Genomic DNA, 19,632 nt, shown 5'->3' with positions numbered 1-19,632 from the left:
TCTATACCCCATCCTCCCTGCTCCATTTCACATTTGTGCATCTTTTACTTAGCATCCAATGCCAATTCAGCAGGCTATCTCTGTCCCATAAAAGTTCAGGTCTATCCTAGAACTTGGCTATTGTGACTAGTGTATGACAGGCACAGGTGTACAGGTATTTCTAGAGACACATGGTGGCATTCTTTTGAATGTATATCCAAAACTGTATAACTGGATCAAATTATAGCTGTAGCCTCAGGTCTTAGAGGAATCTGCATGCTCACTTGTACATTGTATTTTTATAGTATGCTGCAGTTTATAGTGCCACCAAGAGACTGCAAGTGCTCCTTTCCCTCACTTCCTCACCAGTATGTGTGGTAATATCCATTCTGGTTGGGTGAGATGGACTCACAATAGATTTTTAATTTTTCTTTACCTGAGCCAATCCAATTCTAAATCGTTGTTATTCTTCCCTGGGCTGTTGGAGTCCCATTCGGAAAATCATAGATCTAAAAACAAACAAAAAAACAAAAACAAAAACAACAACAACAACAACAAAAACCCTCAAATCTTAAAGAGCCTAGATCTTAAAATGGTCTCCCTCTACTCTCCTCTAGAAGTTTGGAAGTTCCTAATCTTAAAGGTAGGTCATTGGTCAATGCTGAATTGATTTTTGTGCAGATGAGCCAGTGAGCTATATGTCTTTTGCCCATGGATATCCAGTTTTCCCAGCACCAGTTTCTTCTCCAACCTAAAGTTTTGACCACTTGATAGAAGATGGTGGTAGCTGTACAGTCAAGTTTCTAGGTCCTCTGTTTTATTGCCCACAGGCTTGCTTTTATTTCCAATTTAATACTGTTTCACTTTATCACAGTTTGGTCTCAGACACTGTGATGCCTTAAGATAGCTTTAGTTATTCCAGATCTTTTGTTTTTCCTATTACTGTTTCCCTAGTTCTGTAAAGAATGTCATTGGAGTTTTGAAGGAGGCTGTATTGAATCTGTAGATCACTTTCAGTAATATGGCCATTTTCTCAAGACTAATTTTGCTAATCCATGAACATGGGATACTTTTTCCATCTTCTATGATCTTCAATTTATTTCTTCAGAAATTGACTGTTTATTTGTTTGTTTATTGGGATTGTTGTTAGTGGCATTATGTAGAGGAAAGTTCTTGATTTTTGTGAGTTGAGCTTCCATCCTGCTATTCTGATGAAAATGTTTTTTTGATTTAAAAGTTTTTATGCTGTTTTAGGGTCTTTTACAATGAGATTGGTTGTCTACAAATATAACTTGACTTCTTTATTTCCTTTTGTATCCCTCTTATTTCTTTCTCCTGTGTTAATTGCTATGACTAAGATTTTAACATGATGTTGAGTTGTGAGAATGGATACTCTCATTTTATTCCTGATTTTAAGGGAAAGGTTTTCAGTTTATCCACATTCAGTATAATGATGGTTATATATTTATTATACATGACTTGTTTTATATTTAGATATACTCCTTCTATTCCTATTAATCACTTCTTTGGGGTTTTCTTTTTATCTTGAAGAGATGTTAAGATTTGTTAAAAGCTTTTTTGATCCATCCGTTGAAATGAAATGTGGTTTCTATTCTACTAATGTGTTCTATTTCCCAATTTGTATTTCCCAATTTGCGTATGCTAAACATTCTTGCATTTCTGGTATTAAACCCACTTTATCATGAAGTATTTGTAAATATGTCATTGAGCTTGCCTTGTAAATATTTTGAGGAATTTTCCTTTTAAGCCCATCAAAAAAATCTGCAGTTTTCTTTTGTGTGGTGTCTTTTATATCTATTGGATGCACATGAAGGATGCACATGAAGGATGCACATGAAGGTATTCCTTCATGTGCTGTTTTATGGAGCATGCTGAAGAACACTGATGTTATTTTGTTATAGGCATGAAAGAATTCAACAATGACTCCATCCAGCCTTGGGATCCTATTACTGATTCATTATTCTTGCTTGTATATTTAGGCTCATATAATCTTGGTTTGATTTTGGCAAGTTGCATAGGTCTAGAGCTTTATTCATTTCTTCTAGATTTCCAGATTTTTTTGGTACAAGTTTTCAAAATATCTCCTGATTATCCTCTTGGTTTCAGAGGTATCCACTATTATATGCTCTCTTTATATCTAATTTTGTTGATTTGAATATTCTCTTTCTTTTGGCTAGCTTGGTTAAGGCCTTGTATATCATGCTTATCTTTCCAAAAATGTATTTCTTCACTTCAGCGTACCTTTGTATTCTTTGCTTAGTCATCCTTTTATATCTGCCTGGTTTTTATTGTTTCTCAGCTCTTCAGATGCACAGATAGTTTTTCTAATATCTCCAATTCTTCACCATGTAAATATTCATATCTATACACTTCCCCCTTAGAACTATATTTCTTTAACCAAAGATCTGGGAATTTCATTTTCATTTGATTGTAGGAGTTTTCATTTTTCCTATGGTTTCTTTAGCGACTCTCCAATTATTCAAAGGAATACTGCTTAGTTTATAGGTATCTGTATATTTTCTACAATTTCTCTTGCTTCTGCTAACCAAATTCAGATTCAATAAGATACAAGAAATTATTATTGATATTTGTTGTCATTTAAATAACTCTCTTTTCTTCATTTTATATTGAACACTGAACAGCTCACTTTCCCTGCCTTCCTTAGAACACTGATTCTGGGATACTAGAAATCATGTGTGCCACACTGAAATTCTTAAAAACTCCAAATCAACCTTATTACACTTGTAGTTTCTGGCAATGTAGTATGACAAAATGCAAAGTAATTGAAAAAGTGACACCACATTTGTACAATAAATAGAACATTAATTACATTATCATAACTTAAAACTTTTATAAGGCTGGGCGTGGTGGTGCATGCCTGTAATCCCAGCACTTGAGAGGCAGATGTAGGCAGAGTTCAAGGCCTGTCTGGTCTACAGAGTGAGTTTCAGGACAGCCAGGGCTACACAAAGAAACCCTGACTCAAAAAAACAAAAAAAAAAAAAAAAAAAAAAAAAAACTTTTATAAGCACTGAATTCTCCACTTTGTTTTTAAATTTTACACACACACACACACACACACACACACACATACACACACATTATAATCATTCAAACTTGGTTCTATTTAACTGATTCAGCTAGAATTAACTGGCTGATATCGCAAAAAGGGCTTTACTACCCTTCCAGTTGCATTTAAATTGTCTTCGATGTTATTAACTTTGCCTTAATGGTACACTTCTGCTTGTTCTCCTTACTTTGTTTTAGTTTATTGGATATGTCTGTTTTTTGACTATCATGTTCATAATAATGTGTCAGAACTGATCAAATATATACTGGAAGGAATACTGCTTCTAAAGAAAATTTCCCTTTGTGATACAATAAAATTTGTCAATTATGCTTTCTGAAGAAGTAACACAGTTTCAAGACTGACTTGGCATTTTTCTGTCCTTCATGGCTTCAATTATTTAAAGGCTTTTATTAGCAACTGCATCATACAAATATGATGAAATATTTGATTTTCCTAATTATTGCTAAAATATTTCTTATTCTTGCCTAAATCCACCCCATAAGATAACCACACATGCTATATTATCTACATATTCATGTTTCTAATATAAACATAGATTCATTTGTGGCTATGTTTCTTTGTCTCATAGATCTTTCCTGAGGGTAGCATATCAAGTCATTTCATTCCTAAGAGCTTTATACAGCATAACATTAAATCAATGTAGCATTCATAGTATGACTGATGAATTTAGTCAAAAAGACTCTGTTTTTTTTGGTTTGGTTTTGTTGGATTTTTTTTTTCAGTTTTGGGTATTTGGTATTACTATACCAAATACCATTGCATATTTGTTAATCTATGTGTTTGAACATGTATACTTCTACAATAGAAATGTGTCATTAAAAGGTATGCACAGTTTTAAGGAAACACTTTTGAATAGACCTCTGGAAATCTATTCTAATTTTCAATTTCCACTAACAGTTTATAAGTACCAATTTCCTCTTAGTGTACCAACAATTGGTATTAACAATGACTTTTTCAAATCTAATTAACAGAGAGTTATCTTACTGTAGTATTAATTTACACTTCCCTGACCACTAATTAGGTTTTATTGACTATTTGTGTTTTCTTTTATTGGAAAACCTTGTTTCTATTCTAACCTTGGGTTTTATGGTTTTCTTTACAGAGACTTGGTAGAGCTCATGATGTATCAGAGATATTAATTCTTTGTTTCACATGTTGGAAACATCTTCATATAGCTTGCCATTTTTTAACTTTATACTTTTATCATACAGAAAGTCAATATTTTATAGAATTTGAATTTGTTTATTAATTACTGCTTAGTTACCCTGAGATTTTATATAAAATTTTCTATATACTTTTCTCAATTGCTCCATTTCTTACATTTAAGTATTTAATCCAACTGCAATGTTTAGTGTACTTACAATTATTGAAATAAAATACTTTTACCTATATAGCTAGCCAATCATCCAACCACATTCATTTATTAGTGCATTATCTTATCATTAATTTGAAATGGATTTTATTTTTATATATACATCTGAATCAATTTATATACACTGTATTTTACTTCCTTGGTACATGTTTTCCTTGCACCAATAAAGTCTATCTTTGGTTTGCTCCAATATCTGATACAATAATTCCTCCTTGCTTAGTCTATCTTCAATCTATTGGCATTTTAAATTGATATATTTTATTATGGCTTATATAACTCATAATAAAACTATAATAAGCTTCTTATTTTCAAAATAATTCCCTCCTTCTTCAACAATGATTCATTTTGAAAATAAGTTTTAATTCCATCCAATACAGAAGAACAGTCTATTTTCTTTTGTTTTTTAATATTTCTAGCTAAGTATTTTTTATAAGTCTCTATGATTTCAAGCAATGTGCCTCCAAACACTGGCAATGCTAGGACAATGTGTTGGCTCCATGAAGGTAAATAATACCAATATTATACATGTTTTAATCTTGTTGTGACTTTGGAACTATTGAGGCATAAATCTGACCACCAAAACTAGAAGATATTAATTTATTATTTTTGCCAAGATTTCCTTTCAGTTGTAAGTCCCAAATGTTATCATCCATCCTTCATAAGTCCTCCCATGTTGAAGCAAGGAAGTAGAAGGCTACAATGCTGTGGACTGGGGAAGAGCTGCTGACATAAAAATTAAGTGTAAAGATAGATACACAGATACTAGGAGACATTATGTTTGTCTGTACTGATGGAAAGCATTCGGATACAATTCTAGAAGGAATAAGAACATCAAGCTAATTCAAGAGTTTTCTATTTATTTCATGTGCATGGATGCTTTATATGTATGTATGTATGTATGTATGTATGAATGCACATGTACCATGCATGCATGGTATGTGTATCATGTATGCATGGTATGTGTGATATATGTGTGTGTATGTGTGTGTGTGTGTGTCTGAAACCTCTCATAGGTCATCAGAAGGTACCAGATTCCTTGGAAGTGGAATTATAGATGGTTGTAAGCAATTATGTGGGTACTAAGAACCAGACCCAGGTACTCGGTAAGAGCATTCAGAGAGAGTGCTCAGTGGTTGAACACAGATTGCTCTTGAGAAGATCTGGATTCAGCTCCCAGCACTACCATGTAGCTCACAACCATCTGTAACATCAGTTCTAGAGAATCCAAGACCCTTTTTTGCCCTCTGTAGGCACTGCATGAATTTGGTGTACAGATATATGGGCAGGCAAAACACCCATAAACATACATTAAAAATAGCTAAATCTTGAGGAAAAATTTTAAAGACTGGGCTTTTATTAATATTTAACATGAATCAATACCTGAATCCTATGTCTTATGACATAGTAATAATGAGTTATGATATCACCTGCCATCCAGGATGGAAATAACATAACTAAAAGTGTTCTCAGACATCCCTTCAGTCACTCACCTGTTCCATACTGAAGTGTAATGGAATACTTTACCAGTGAATTTAGCAGGATTATAAATCATTAGATTAGACAGTTCCTCACAAAATGGAGTCACTTAAAATATTTACAAATATATAGCAACACTGGATGAAACTAGATAATAATAATGAAAGCAGAGAGGGGGAAGACATGAAAGCCATCAGTGCCAGTCAGCTGCATTGGAGCCTGTCCATCTTATATGCAGCCCACTGACAGAGTGTACCCTCCATCTGCAGCAGGACATCACTGGAGAGCTTGTGAAAATCCTCTACAGTGCCTATTACAAAACAGAAGAGGATTAAAAGATTACTTTTAAATGGTAGATAAGTTTCTAGATTTTTTTTTAGGAACTTCAGTCCCATAGTGGATAATACCAAGAAGATAAATTAACACTAAGAAAATGTCATTATTACTTGGTGATAGTTTCAATTGCATCTAACTTAAACCTCTTGGTAATTTGTATTTGACACATTTTTATTCAGACTAATAGAAGCCATAATACAGATTATAAAATCTTCCATTCTCTTCAAAATAGATTCTCATTATTTCTGTTACTTTTTCTAACACACGTTGCTTATTCAGAAATTTACTGCCACATCCAGAATACATAATGACAGAAAAGATAAAGTCATCCCAAGAACGCTAGACACTTTAAGGTCTAAAGTCATACCTAAAAAATCCACACCTGAAACCTTGACAAATGCCAAGCTTTACTAAACACCTTTGCTTTACCAAACCCATTTTAAAGCTGCATTTTCCAATTTAACATATTGACCTAGGTATTTTTTTTAAACTTACAGTTAAAAAAATTATAATCAGAGTGGCTATTGAGTGCAACCTCAAACTCAGGGCTCCTGCTCATGTTTATCTGTCTAGGGGCCATGGAAGTTTCCTCGCGCTCTCCTAGCTGCAGCAGCTCTCACTGAACCCCAGAGCTCTCACTGATTGGCTAGACCAGCTGGTCAGCAAGCCCCAGGGATCCTCCTGTCTCTGCCTCTCCAAACCTGCAGTTCCAGGTGTGCAATGTTCATGTCCAGCTATTTACATGTGTTCTGAGGAATCAAGCTCTGGCTCTTGTGCCTGCATAGAAGGCACTTTACCGATGGAGCCATCCTCCCAGCCTCAAATTACTTCTATATATGACGATGTTTTAAAAATTCCTTTACTATTACTTTTCTTAGCCTTTCAGCTAAAATCAAGTGAATAATTCCTTAACCAACTTTTTTCATTTCTATTTTCCTTATTATACATACAAAGAGATATAAGACTATAAGTTGCTACCCATTCAAAGGGGACTTTTAAATAACTCTAAAATGTTTTTAGGGATTAATACAGTGAATTATAGTTCAATTCAGCAGTTTTTCTTTTTTGTTAAGGACAGATAAAATAATGGCACAAAATATTGCTATTTTAGTGCGATCTGCTATGGCCTGGCAGGTGCTAACACCACCTCCACGTTTGCTCATGTTTAAACACGATTGTAGTGGGAGGTGGGATTTGGGGGAACTTGTCATAAGCAGGGTATATCCCTTATGACAGCATTAGTGGGCTTAAAGACAGAAACAACAGAGGTTATGTAGTTTCTTCCTGACTGGTTTGCCATCATACAAAAACATCAGGAAACATCAAGCACCTCAAAATTAGGAAATGAGTCCTCGCCAGATATGGAGTCTGCTTGTCACCTTACTCACATACTTCCTTCTCTCTAACACTATGTGAAAGAAATGTTTGCTGTTTTAATCACCCCATCTTCGGTAATCTTCTATAGCAGGCCAAACTGGCTAAGTGCCTTATATTCAATTCAGTTTTGCAGAAATACAGCTCTAGGTGAAAAGACTGTAAAGTGCAGAGTTAACCAGCTGGTAACTCAACTACTACCAAGCACATATAGGCAGTATCCTTGGAATACAGGAGATGATGCTGTGTAAATGAGAGGTAATGAGGAACTTTCTCAAGGAAAATGCTAACAAATTGATAAGCATGTATGAATATGAATGTGAAAGCCAACCCCAAACAGTTGTGTTCTTCTCCCTATGTGATCCTTCTACCCACCTTGTTCTACCATTACACCTGGTACTTAGACCATTCTACTCTATGTTACGCTATTGTACACTACCTATCCAATGCCACTAGACCACAGGCTCTTTGAAAGCAAAGACATTGGTTTGTATCTCTGGAAATGAGTGGGTTGATTTGATAGACATGCTGTTCTCTATGCACTGACCCTTAAACACCTCAACAGTATTTAATATCCTGGAATTCACTGATTTTACTCTCCCACATTTCAGCACAGCATCTGGAATTGTTGGAATATTCCAACAGATAGGTAAAGGATCAAGAGCAATGTTTTATTTGTATCAAGTATCATTAGTTAAGATGAATTTATTAAAGAGACCACCAAAATCTGCAGTCACTAAACAACTCTAAACAACTTAATCCAGTATGTTACAGATATTTATAGGCTTCCAATGAAACTCATGAGCCAAGAATGTCTATGTGGGATATATGTGTGTGTGTATACACACACACACACAAACACACACACACACACACACACACACACATATAATTTTCAAAGATTTTTGTATTCTATGAACATTAAAGTGCTATATTGCAGCAACTTTTGAATAAAAATTAGAAAATACAGTATTTGAGTTGAAATATTATATAGTCCTATTGTTGAATGGAACAAGGAGGATATAAGATGGAGAGTCACCAAGAAAAACTGGTGAAGCATCAATTTTTATTTAAATGTATATATATTTTGTGACTGATCCCAGATGGCAAAATTACAACATACCCAAGGAGTTCTGAAAAGCATCAGAATTTAATGAGACAGTATGAATAAATACATACAGAGTAGGAATGAAGATAAATGACCACTTATAATAGAAATAGTTTTTATTATTTGTGTGTGAATGAGAAAAATAATGATTGTTCTTTCAAACTGAGGAGGAGGAGCAAGAGCAGGATCAGAAGAAGGAAGAAGAGATGCAGAAAGAGGAGGAAGAGGAAGAGGAGGAAAGTGAAGAGGAGGAGGAAGAGGAGGAGGAGGAGGAGGAGGAGGAGGAGGAGGAGGAGGAAATGCGCAGCACTGTGGTTAGAGGAAGTGTAGCAGCCAGCCTTAGGTCAGGTTCTCACAGATGATTCAATTCTCTTCTGGACTGGAGGAAAACAGTAATATCCATTCCACTTCTTCCGAGTTGGGCTGTGTCTTTAAGTAGGAGCTCCCTATGTAACTGGAACTCAGTTGTGGAACTCAAGATGCCAGCTTACTGAGATTGCAGACATGCCCCCTTCCCAAAGCACACAACCTTTTTGAATTTTTACCATTTGCATTTTCTGGATAATATCTCACTTATAATCAAAACCATAATTTTGAGCACTTATCTTCAATCATTTATTTTAAAAATAAATAGTACACAGTATCGTTTAGAAAACATAGGCAATATTACAAGTTGCCTGTTTGTGTCCTGCTTACCTCCAAAGAAAGCTTAATATGATGAATAAGATACATGTAATGTTTCACATCAGATTTCATAATACATTAGAGACATCAGACAAAGATCAGGACTTGGTCAAAGAATAAGGTTGACACTGAAAAATGGGGGAAATGGCTAAAATAAGCTCATAAACATGGAAAGTGCCTATGGGTTTGCTAGGCCTATAGGCACTGCAAAGCGCATACAAAGAGGTCTAGAGAAACCAAGAATGTGAGTGGAAGTTTAGAAGAGACAGATTCAAGGTCTGCATCCTTCATTGGGTTGAACACCAAGAAACAGAGATGATAACTTTTGTCAAATGAAGCAGAGATGGTTGATGTTGTAGTGAGATTAACCAAGGTCTTCAGAAAAACTAACAGTTGCAGCTGCTGGAGAACTCTTACATTTATAAACAACTGCCAGACTCTATGTAGTAGGAGTTTGTCACACAAAGTAAACAAAGAACTCATGAACAGGCTGACAGCGAATCTTAATACACAGATGACCATCTGGTAATAATAATCAAAAAGAACAAATAATGAAAGAGAGGAAACATGAAGGAAGAACTAACAGCCCATAACACATGATTTTAATAGGGAATATTGTAAGATATTCATAATTATATAGCCTCTATTAAAAAAGAATAGAGTATCACGGAAATTTTAAATCAGAACATTAAAACTATAAATCAATTCCCATGTTATTGAAGTAGTAAAACAAAAGTCTTAATATGGAGCTTAGATTTTTTCAGTTATAGGACAGCAAAAAGAGATAAATGGGTAAGGGAACTTGCCACAAACCCCGAGGCTGCTCTATTTTCAGGGACAACATGGTGGAAGAAGAGAACTGATTTCTGCAAATTGTCCTCTGACTGCCACACATATCCCATGACATACATGTCCCCAGACACATATACACACGTTACAGTCCAAACTCTGCCACGGGATAACCAGGATTCTTTGGGTCCAGGAAGGCACAGGTCTGGCGGGAATGACAAACTGACATGACCACAGAGGTGGTTTGAAATCTGAATGTATTGTTTCGGGTATCTCCTAGTCCAGTCAAGTTAACATCTCAAATTAAGCATCACATTCATCTGTAAAAGGCTAGGTTTTCTCAGGCAATACAGGATGTTTACCCAAAGTCCAGGGCGCATGTGATTAAACAGTTTCTTCATCTTGGTCCTGCTGTTGCGTTGGCCTGGGAGCTGAGGAAGGACAGTTCCGTGCCTAGCTTCCTGGTGAACATGGCAGCATTGTAGAGCTTGGGAAGCTGCCTGGCTCGCGCTGTCTTCCAAGAGTACTTCTACCTAGTATGCCCATTGCATTCTTCTCTGTGCCATGCCCAGGGCAACCGTAGCCCCCCCAGGCCCCCCCATCAGTTCCCTATAGTCCCTAGCCTCAGCAGGGGCCGCCTTAGGCCCTTAGGCAATCAGCTCCTGTAGCAGTCTCTAGCCCTCAGCCTGTTGAACTAACTGGCTGCCTCTTGAATAACACCTGGATGAGCTAAAAATGTTGTTTTGGTCAAAGACTCCCTAGGTGGGGTCTGCAACACAAAAGCAGTTCCTCACAAACTTCCCTTGCGTGGGCCTGGGTAGAGACAGCCTGTCTGTACAACAAGCAAGCTCAAGAGTTAGAGGAGGAACTGGATTAACTTGTCAGCTGATGTCCCTGGGATATCCAAATTCAGTAGCAAGAGGGAAAGCCTGGCCTCTGAGATAGGGGAAGGTAGCTATGAACCAGGTACCAACTCAAATGTAACTTCTTACTACCTGGCCCAACAGCCACTTGTATTGTAAGGTTCTTCAGATGTAAATCTCCTTAGTCTGGGTCTGTTGTTTCAGAATCCACCTGCCCTGAACCGCCTGCTAAAAAATGCTTTTTCTACCATAACTGGAACCATATCATAATATATCTTGTTGGGAGGTAAATGTAATTACACAAACGATAAGAGCAAAGCGTAGCAGAATTTTTGCTACAAGATGGATTCTTCCATATCTATATTTGCTTGGTTATACTATGTCCCGGCCACTAGGAAGGAGTAGAGTTTTCAGAATTGCCAAGTGAGATTTTCAGCTTCTGATTATACCAGGAGTTCTGCTTTTCCCAGGAGACATTTGGCACCTCTGTCTGTAAAATATCATTTTTACAGGCTTCACTGGGCAACCACGGCACACACATGTATGCGTATGTTTAAATAAAATTTATAAAATGCAGTTAAGAATTTTTCACAAGACATATCCCAAATTTGAGAAATGGATTTATAAGAGAAATTATCAAGCAATCAAAAAGCAGAAAGCCAGTAAGTTTTATCAATGATGTCTATGATGGCCAGCACAACAATCTGACATAGAACAGGTTACTTAAATAAGAGAAATTTTGTTTTGTCAGTAATGTAGACTAGTCTAAGATACAGGTTATAAGTGTCTGGTTTTCTGGTAAAGATTCTCTTGGCTAGAAGACTAAGACTTGCTAATTTTTCAACATGGCATTCCCTTGGTGTGTGCAGGAGCAGCCAGAATGAAATCTTTGGTGTCTCTTCTTATGAGACACTAATCCTATAATGACTTTTGTATTATAGTTCAAGGATTGTGAGAGAATTCATTCACTTTACTAGGCAATGTGTACACATGGTGGTATATAGTCTGGTTTTTCTTTCAGACTTTCAGATGGAAAAACCATACAATTTTAAATATAGATAAGTAACTAAAATTGGAACTTTGAAGGTGGGTGTGATGGCTAACCCCAGCACTTAGAAGCCTGAGGAAGAAGGATTTGCTATGAATGTTTGAGGTTAGATTAGGCTACATAATACATTTCAGGACATCCTGGACTATAGCATGAAATCCTGTCTCTTAAAACTGAAAAAAAAAAAAAAGGGATTACAAAGATTGGCTGCTTATTATTGGTATTATCCATTTTAAAAGCCTAATTTCTAAAATAAAAATTATGAGCAACAAGTCAAAATTTCAGTTATAAACAAAACATTTTTCCTTAGAAATCTCTAAGTTGGTGATTTTTCCCCCTGAAATTTGAGAAAAGTAGAAATGATGGTTCTTCAGTAGGCTTTACATTGGAGAGGGTTTTAATGAAGAACTCCAGCATTCAAAATTCAGCAGTCATAGAACATGACTAACAGAAGTAACCAATACTACTAGCAGCAACACTCAGCATCAGTACACATCTCTGCTTCTAGCAGAATTTTCTTTAAATATAAAGTGAGGGAGAAAATAATCCTTTAAAAACAAGCAAAAAGTCCCTTTACTAGGGTAAAACCCTCACAAAGAACAACTGAATACATAGATGAACCCAAACCATGCAATTTACAGCCAAGTCACCTCCCATAAGTCTGTAAGTCAATTACAGACACACAGAAAGTCAAAGTCATCTTGACACAGGATGCTGTCCACTTTCTTTTCTCAGTGCTGTGACATTCTAAGTGTGCAGGGCTGCAGCACCATTAGTGCTGGGTTCTGTGCACCCAAGATCCCATGACACTCAAAACCTAGGATTATATGATTTGCCATATTCCCAAGTTAAGTTCTGTCTGGTTTATTTGAAGCACATATGAATTAAACACTATAGAATATTAATACATGGGGGGGGGAGGGATACACAGCACCACACAGTCAAGTGACTTGCTTGAACATTTAGGAATTAACTCTCTGATTTGTGGTGTTGGAACTGATAGCCCTGTCTGCTCTGACAAGTATTTTGGTAGTTAGAACAAGTGGAACTTCAGCAAACCTTCTTTCAGAATTGCTAGTAGTTCCAAGGTAGGGCCTGTATGTTTGAGTTAGTAAAGATTTGCTACTAGGGAAGAAAATAGGCATTTTGAAAAATGCTGCAACCACAAATTCCCATTATAGAGAATTACATATGGTTTGTTATTTAATGAATATTATTTCTGTTGCCTGAATTTTACCTACTTTCATTCATTAGAAATTGATTTGAAAAGACTTAAGAGCATTCTACAGCACTACTCAGTATTTCTTTAAAATATTCAGTACCTTAAATGGTAAATACACCCCCCCTTTTATTAAGCTGGACACTAGCATGATAGATTGTGAAAATAAAGGGAGGATCAAAAACATTGCAGAACTTTATCAGAATAACAAGTCAAAAGCAGGAAAGCCATGTCCATGGATTGAACTATACCCCCTATCATCAAATTCATATGCTGAAGCACTGGTTCACCAGTAACTCAGAGAATACTGTATTTGGAGACAGTGTTTTTAAAGTGCTAATTAAATTTGGGTCAACAGGGTGACCAGATCTGACTGGCATTATTGTTCAAGAGGAAATCAGAACACAAATATACACAAAGAGCATGATGTGAAGGAAAAGGGCAAAGATGTCCATTCAAGCCAAGAAGGGCCCAAAGACATCCTAAACTTGCTGACATCTTGATCTCAGACTTTTAGTGTGAACAGCTAGTTTACATGTCAACTTGACTAGGGCAGGGATAGATTAGTTAAATGACATTATCGTCATCATCATTATCATCATCATATCATCATCATATCATCATCATCATCATCATCATCGTCGTCATCATCATTATTTAGTATATCTGTGTAAATATACTGTGTACACAGTATATTTCCCAGAAGACACCAGTGTTCCAGCTGGTGGGATGGATAAAGCAGACAGCCAATCTCAGTAGCACCAACAGAACAAAATGGCAAAGAAGGACTGACTTTACTCTCTTAATGTTTTAGCCAGGATATTCACATTCTGCTCACATCTCTCCTGATTTTGGAGCTTTCAGAACCTATAATGAAACCTATAACATTGGCTAACTGGCCTTCAAATAACACTACTCCTACATTGGCTTCCCTAGGCTATGCTAAAACTTTAACTACAGTCCAGCTAGCCATACCTAGGTATATAGCTGAAGGACTCTGAGTCAGTATATAACAGAGATACCTGCACTGCAGTGCAATTCACAATAGTCAAATTACCGCTAGCCTAAGTGCCCAGCAATAAATCAGTGGATGAAGACAATAAGCTATATATGCACAGCACCGTATTATTTATCCATAAAGAAGAATAAAATTATGTCATTCGCAGGGAAATGTTTGGAACTGGAGGCATCTTACAGATAAAAATAACTAATACTCAAAAAGACAAATGTTTTCTCTTACATGCAGAACCTACATTTTAGAAAAGAAACCGTGAAAGTAGAAAACAGTTATTTATTGATGATGTACCCAGAAGGAGGGCACATGGGGCCAAGACAGTGTGTTCAAAGAACACAGTTTATATGTAGGAATGTCATGCTGAGGTCCATTATTTCATACAAATAATATACACCGATCAAAATAAAAACTTTGGATTATTTTCTTAATAAAAACATAGATAAGGATCAAGGAAGACATCTGCCATCAACCTTGAGCCTCCACACACAAATACAAGTGCACCTGCCCAGACATTCAGATTCCTACACAGATACACGTGCAAACAGTCTATGAGAAAAACCCATTTAGTGCTTGGCACACTGAAGATACAATAAATTTGAGATTTCCTTTTTAGACTTCTTTTAAATGTAGTTAGATAAGAACATTGAAATATGCTAGAACAGCGGAATGAAAGCACTTTAATTATCTTGTCTTTCATGACTTTTTTCTCAAATGATGAACTTAAATATTTAGTTTGTATCTAATCTTTAAAATGCATTTACCCTTAATCTCCTCTATGATGCAAATTTAACATTCACTGTTCATTCATTTACCTAATTAACAAATTTGTGCCTATAAGTCAACTGTAGATTACACTTAATGATTCAACAAAAGCTTAATAACAGCCTATTATCTGGGTGAGACTGTCATTTAGAGGATAGTTTATGCAGATACTACTGGGTAGCTTCTAGCATAGTTCTAAGATGCTTAATAATTTTCCATCTTGTTCAATAGTGAAGATCACTAGTGGATTTCATTCTGTTTGAGAAATCAAAGTAGCGGGAAACAAAATTTATTGGCATAATTAAAGACTAGGGTCCACTACAGCAACTATATTCTGATGCTTTAGAAATTTTCAAGGCAGGCTGAAGAGATGCTCAATCATTAAGGGTCTGTACTGCCTATGCAGAGGACTGGAATTCAGTCCACAGCACCCACACTGGGAGGCTCAAAACCACATATAACTCTAGCTCCACATGATCAGAATCTCTCTTCTGGCCTCTGAAGGCACCCACACTTATATGTACACGCCCATACAAACACACACATTCGTACTACTAAAATATAAACCTTTAAATCTTTTTGAGAAAAAGTAAAAACTAATAAAATGAAAAGCATAATCACTGAAATTTCATAAACCATATTAAATGCCAATTTCAATCTTAGTAATCCATCTATATGCTATAGATGTACATGGGACATGCCAGTGAGGGACTGTTTAGATGGCCCATAAATCAAAGCATGGAAGCTTTGTATTTCAGTACCTGGCTTACTTTAAATAACCTAATGGTCTCCATTTTTCCCTATGCTGTTGCCAATGACAGGCATCCCATTGTAAGACTAGGCAATATGTAATGTCCGTATTATACTGTTTTCATCATCCAGTCACTGATGGCAGGCCTTTCGCTGTTCCACATCTTAGTTATCAGAGCAACATGAGATAAACATACCTCCTACAGGTTGCACTTTTACTCTTTCTGGAAAAAACACAGTGCAGCACGATTACTTGGTCAGTGTTATTTCTATTTTTATCTTTTACTTTTATGTTTTGTTCTTGTTTAAATTCTTTGTTTGCTTGGTTGGTTTTCTTTGCTTGCTTTTTTATTTTATTTTATTTTATTTTATTTTATTTTATTTTATTTTATTTAGCTATGTGGTGCAATAATGTTGGGTTGGAACTCACTGTTTAGCCCCAGACTGACCTAAAAGCCTTATGCTGCTTAACTTCACATCAATTTGATGGGATTTAGAAAAACAATGGAAATAGAAATCTGGCCAGGGAATTTTCAGACTGGGTTATCTGAGGAGGGAAGGCCAGCCATGTCTGGTGTCATTTCATAGGTGAGAGTCCTTGACCACAATAAATTTTAAAAGTGAGATAAACACCAGATTTCAAATCTCTTTCTCTGCTCATGTCTGTGGATGAAATATTAACAGTTGCTTCAAGCTCTTCCTACCATGACGCTCTTGACATGATACCCTCAAACCATGCACTAAAATCCAAAATCAACTTTTCCTTAAATTGCTTAGTCAGGCATTTGTCACAGCACTGCAGACAGGGGCTGTGGTGACTGGTTCAAGAGGTCAGATACAGTTTAGGCTGGAGGCACAACTTAACAGTGTTTTCTATGTAGTACTGGCTTGAAAGGCACAAAGATGCAAGATTGAGAGGGGTGTTTCAGAGAGCCACTGATGGCAGTGTGGAGCTGTGAAAATGAAGCTGACCAAGATTGCAATGCCAACCCAAGGTTGGATAATTATCAGAAAGGTTGTCTTCTGAATAAGGCTGACAGGACAGAATACAGAATACAGATGCCCAAGAGAGAGGCTATGCCACTGCAGGCAGCAGAGCTGGGTGGGAATATGTAAGCCCCTTGAAATACAAAGGATTCCATCACCAGACCCAGATATTAAACATGGAGCTGTTAACCCTGCTGGGCTTTGTTCTCACTTGGGTGTAACCTGTCCTTATTATGTCCCATTCCCCTTTCAGAATGCGACTATTTATTCTGTGCCTTTGAATGTTGGATGTAATGTGTTCTTTTATGTAAATAGGGATAGGCACAACTTACATTTTTGAATGATGTTGGAACTGTTAGCAACTATGGAGACCTTGGAAGGTAATATCGTATATTTTTCATTGTGAGAAGGAAATGAAACACTAGGGGGCAAGGATGGGATGTTATGATTTTAAAGTGATATGATTGTCAAGTTGGCAAGGGATGTGTTGGTTAATCTAGATTGTCAACTTAATGGGATTTGGGCATGTAAATGAGGGCGTCTCCAGATTGGGTTAAAGAGTATGGGAAGATCCATCCTAAATGTGGATAGCACCACTGACACACTGGGGAAGCAGACTGAATACAAATGGCAAAGGGAGCATAAAATCAGCATTCTTCCGCCTGACTCGTGACCGTGGACACCTGCGATCAGATACCTGCGATCAGACACCTGTCTCCACACCTTCCCCACCATCATGCACTGCATGTGCCGTGAGCCAAAATAAACTCTTCATTACTTAATTAAATTACTTTTGTCAAGATTTTTTGGTTTGGTTTGGTTTGGTTTGGTTTGGTTTGGTTTGGCTTTTGCTATAGCAACGAGAAAGCTAACTTATACATCAAGTTTTCTTATGTACCATGTTTCCTACTCTTGGCAGTATTTTAAAACCGTTTGAGTATTTGATAATTTTTATTAAAACCATTCCCTCCCCGAAGAGCTTAGCCTGTGCACATGATGTGTAGAAAGAATGCCTCCAAAACAGCACTGATAAAATGCCACTGAAGATGGTATTAACATGAAAACACTCTGCTATCACAACTCAGCAATTCTGACACCTTAATTCTGTTAAGGGTACAGTATTCAGAACACAAATTAAACTGCAGAAAAAAATGATTTATAGAGTGGTATGGTGAAATTTCAGTATACAATTTAAATATACAAACTCACTTAAAACTGTATTTCTCTAATATGTTGCTATTGTTTCACTACAGTATTCTTCACAGATACAGCACTTTAAAAAAATAAAGAAAGAGAGGTTCAGTGGTTAAAGGCACTGCCTGCTCTTCCAAAGGACCTAGGTTCAATTCTCACCACCTACATGGAAGCTCACAACTTCTGTCAAGTCTTGATCCAGGGAATGCAACTCTTCTGGCCGCCATGGGCACTGCATGCACACACACATACATGCAGTCGAAGCACAACACACATTAAAAACAATGAAAAACAAAAAAGGTTTTCATTGCTCAAACAAGCTATTACCAAAATAATACTTGTACTAACCTAAAAATAAATATTTGCCCCTAAGGGAGCTGAGCCATAGTCAAAAGTTATACCAAGGTCCATACTTTTTGTTTGTTCAAAACCAAATCTACTCCAGTGAAAAAGTATCTACCCATAGGCAATACTGCATACTCAAAGACCTTCCACAGAACACTGACAGGATTTAAGATTTCAGTTGACAAAATAATACAGTGCCAAGAAACATGAGCTTTCCTAGTTGTCAGTAAATAAATATTAACTTTCTATAACTATGAATCTCGCATTTAACCAGAAATAATCTAGAACTTTTTTCTGTCTGTGACCTCCTAAGATTGCAATTATCTATGCCTAGCCATACAGTTCAATGTCTCCAAGACATAGAATGCTTGCCTAACATGCACAAGGCCTCGGGTTCAATCTCCAGCCCTTCATAGCTTGGTAACTTAAAAATCCAGCACATTGGAGACAGAAGCAGGAGGACAAAAAAATTCAAGAATTTGAGAGTAGCCTGGGCTACTTGAGGCCCTGTCCCAAATATATATAAAACCAAAAAAACAAACAAAAAACAAAGAAAATTATGAAGATTTAGCAAACTATAGACAGCGAGAATTATAGATGAGTAAAATTCTTCATCTGGTTATGGAAACAAGTGTGTCTGTGGCCATTCTGGGATGCGTAAGACTCTGCCCTAGAAAAAGGAAGGATTATCACCTAGACATAACCAAGAGAGGGGACAACTCTAAGGTAGCCAGGACGAGTCAAGAGTTGGCCATGGTCTCCTTTTCTCCTGCGACACGAAGAGCATCCCAGAACCCCAATTGAGTCAGTGAGGGGCTTTGCGCGATACACAGCGACCTTGCTTCGAAAGACTCCCAAGGAGAGCGCCACGCGACCCGAAACACGGGGCCCCAGACGCGCCTTAGCTCTCCGGTTAGCACCTCGGAGCTGAGCCCCAGGGACCCACCTGACGGAATCCGAGGAGCCGCTGAGTGGAAAGGGCGCGCTAGAGGGCGCCCTGAACGCGAGCCTCAGCCCAATTGCTGCCAGCCTGTGACGCTTTCTCAGCTCCACTCCGCCTCCCCGCGGCTGGGCGCGACACCTCACCCGCCGCGGAGACCACTGGGACTGGTAGTACGTACGCCCCGCCGCGGAGACTCACGGGACTCGTCATGTGCCTCAGCCTACCGCAGAGGCTCATGGGAGCTGTAGTACGCCCCGCCCCGCCCCGCTAGAGCGC

The 19,632-nt window shown here is 37.2% G+C and overlaps 1 protein-coding gene across 1 annotated transcript in view; it reads right to left on the bottom strand.

Annotated features, from left to right (window-relative positions):
- Zcwpw2 (zinc finger CW-type and PWWP domain containing 2) overlaps positions 1–19,630 on the bottom strand; it is a 121,314-nt gene extending 101,684 nt beyond the window's left edge. The window contains exon 1 of the mRNA XM_052187036.1: positions 19,360–19,630. The gene's annotated coding sequence lies outside the window, so the exon portion shown is untranslated. The remainder of the gene's footprint in view (positions 1–19,359) is intronic.
- Between the last annotated feature and the right edge of the window lie 2 nt (positions 19,631–19,632).

This window comes from Apodemus sylvaticus, chromosome 7, assembly GCF_947179515.1.
Source record: "Apodemus sylvaticus chromosome 7, mApoSyl1.1, whole genome shotgun sequence".
Taxonomy (NCBI): domain Eukaryota; kingdom Metazoa; phylum Chordata; class Mammalia; order Rodentia; family Muridae; genus Apodemus; species Apodemus sylvaticus.
This window is presented reverse-complemented; position numbering and strand designations above follow the sequence as displayed.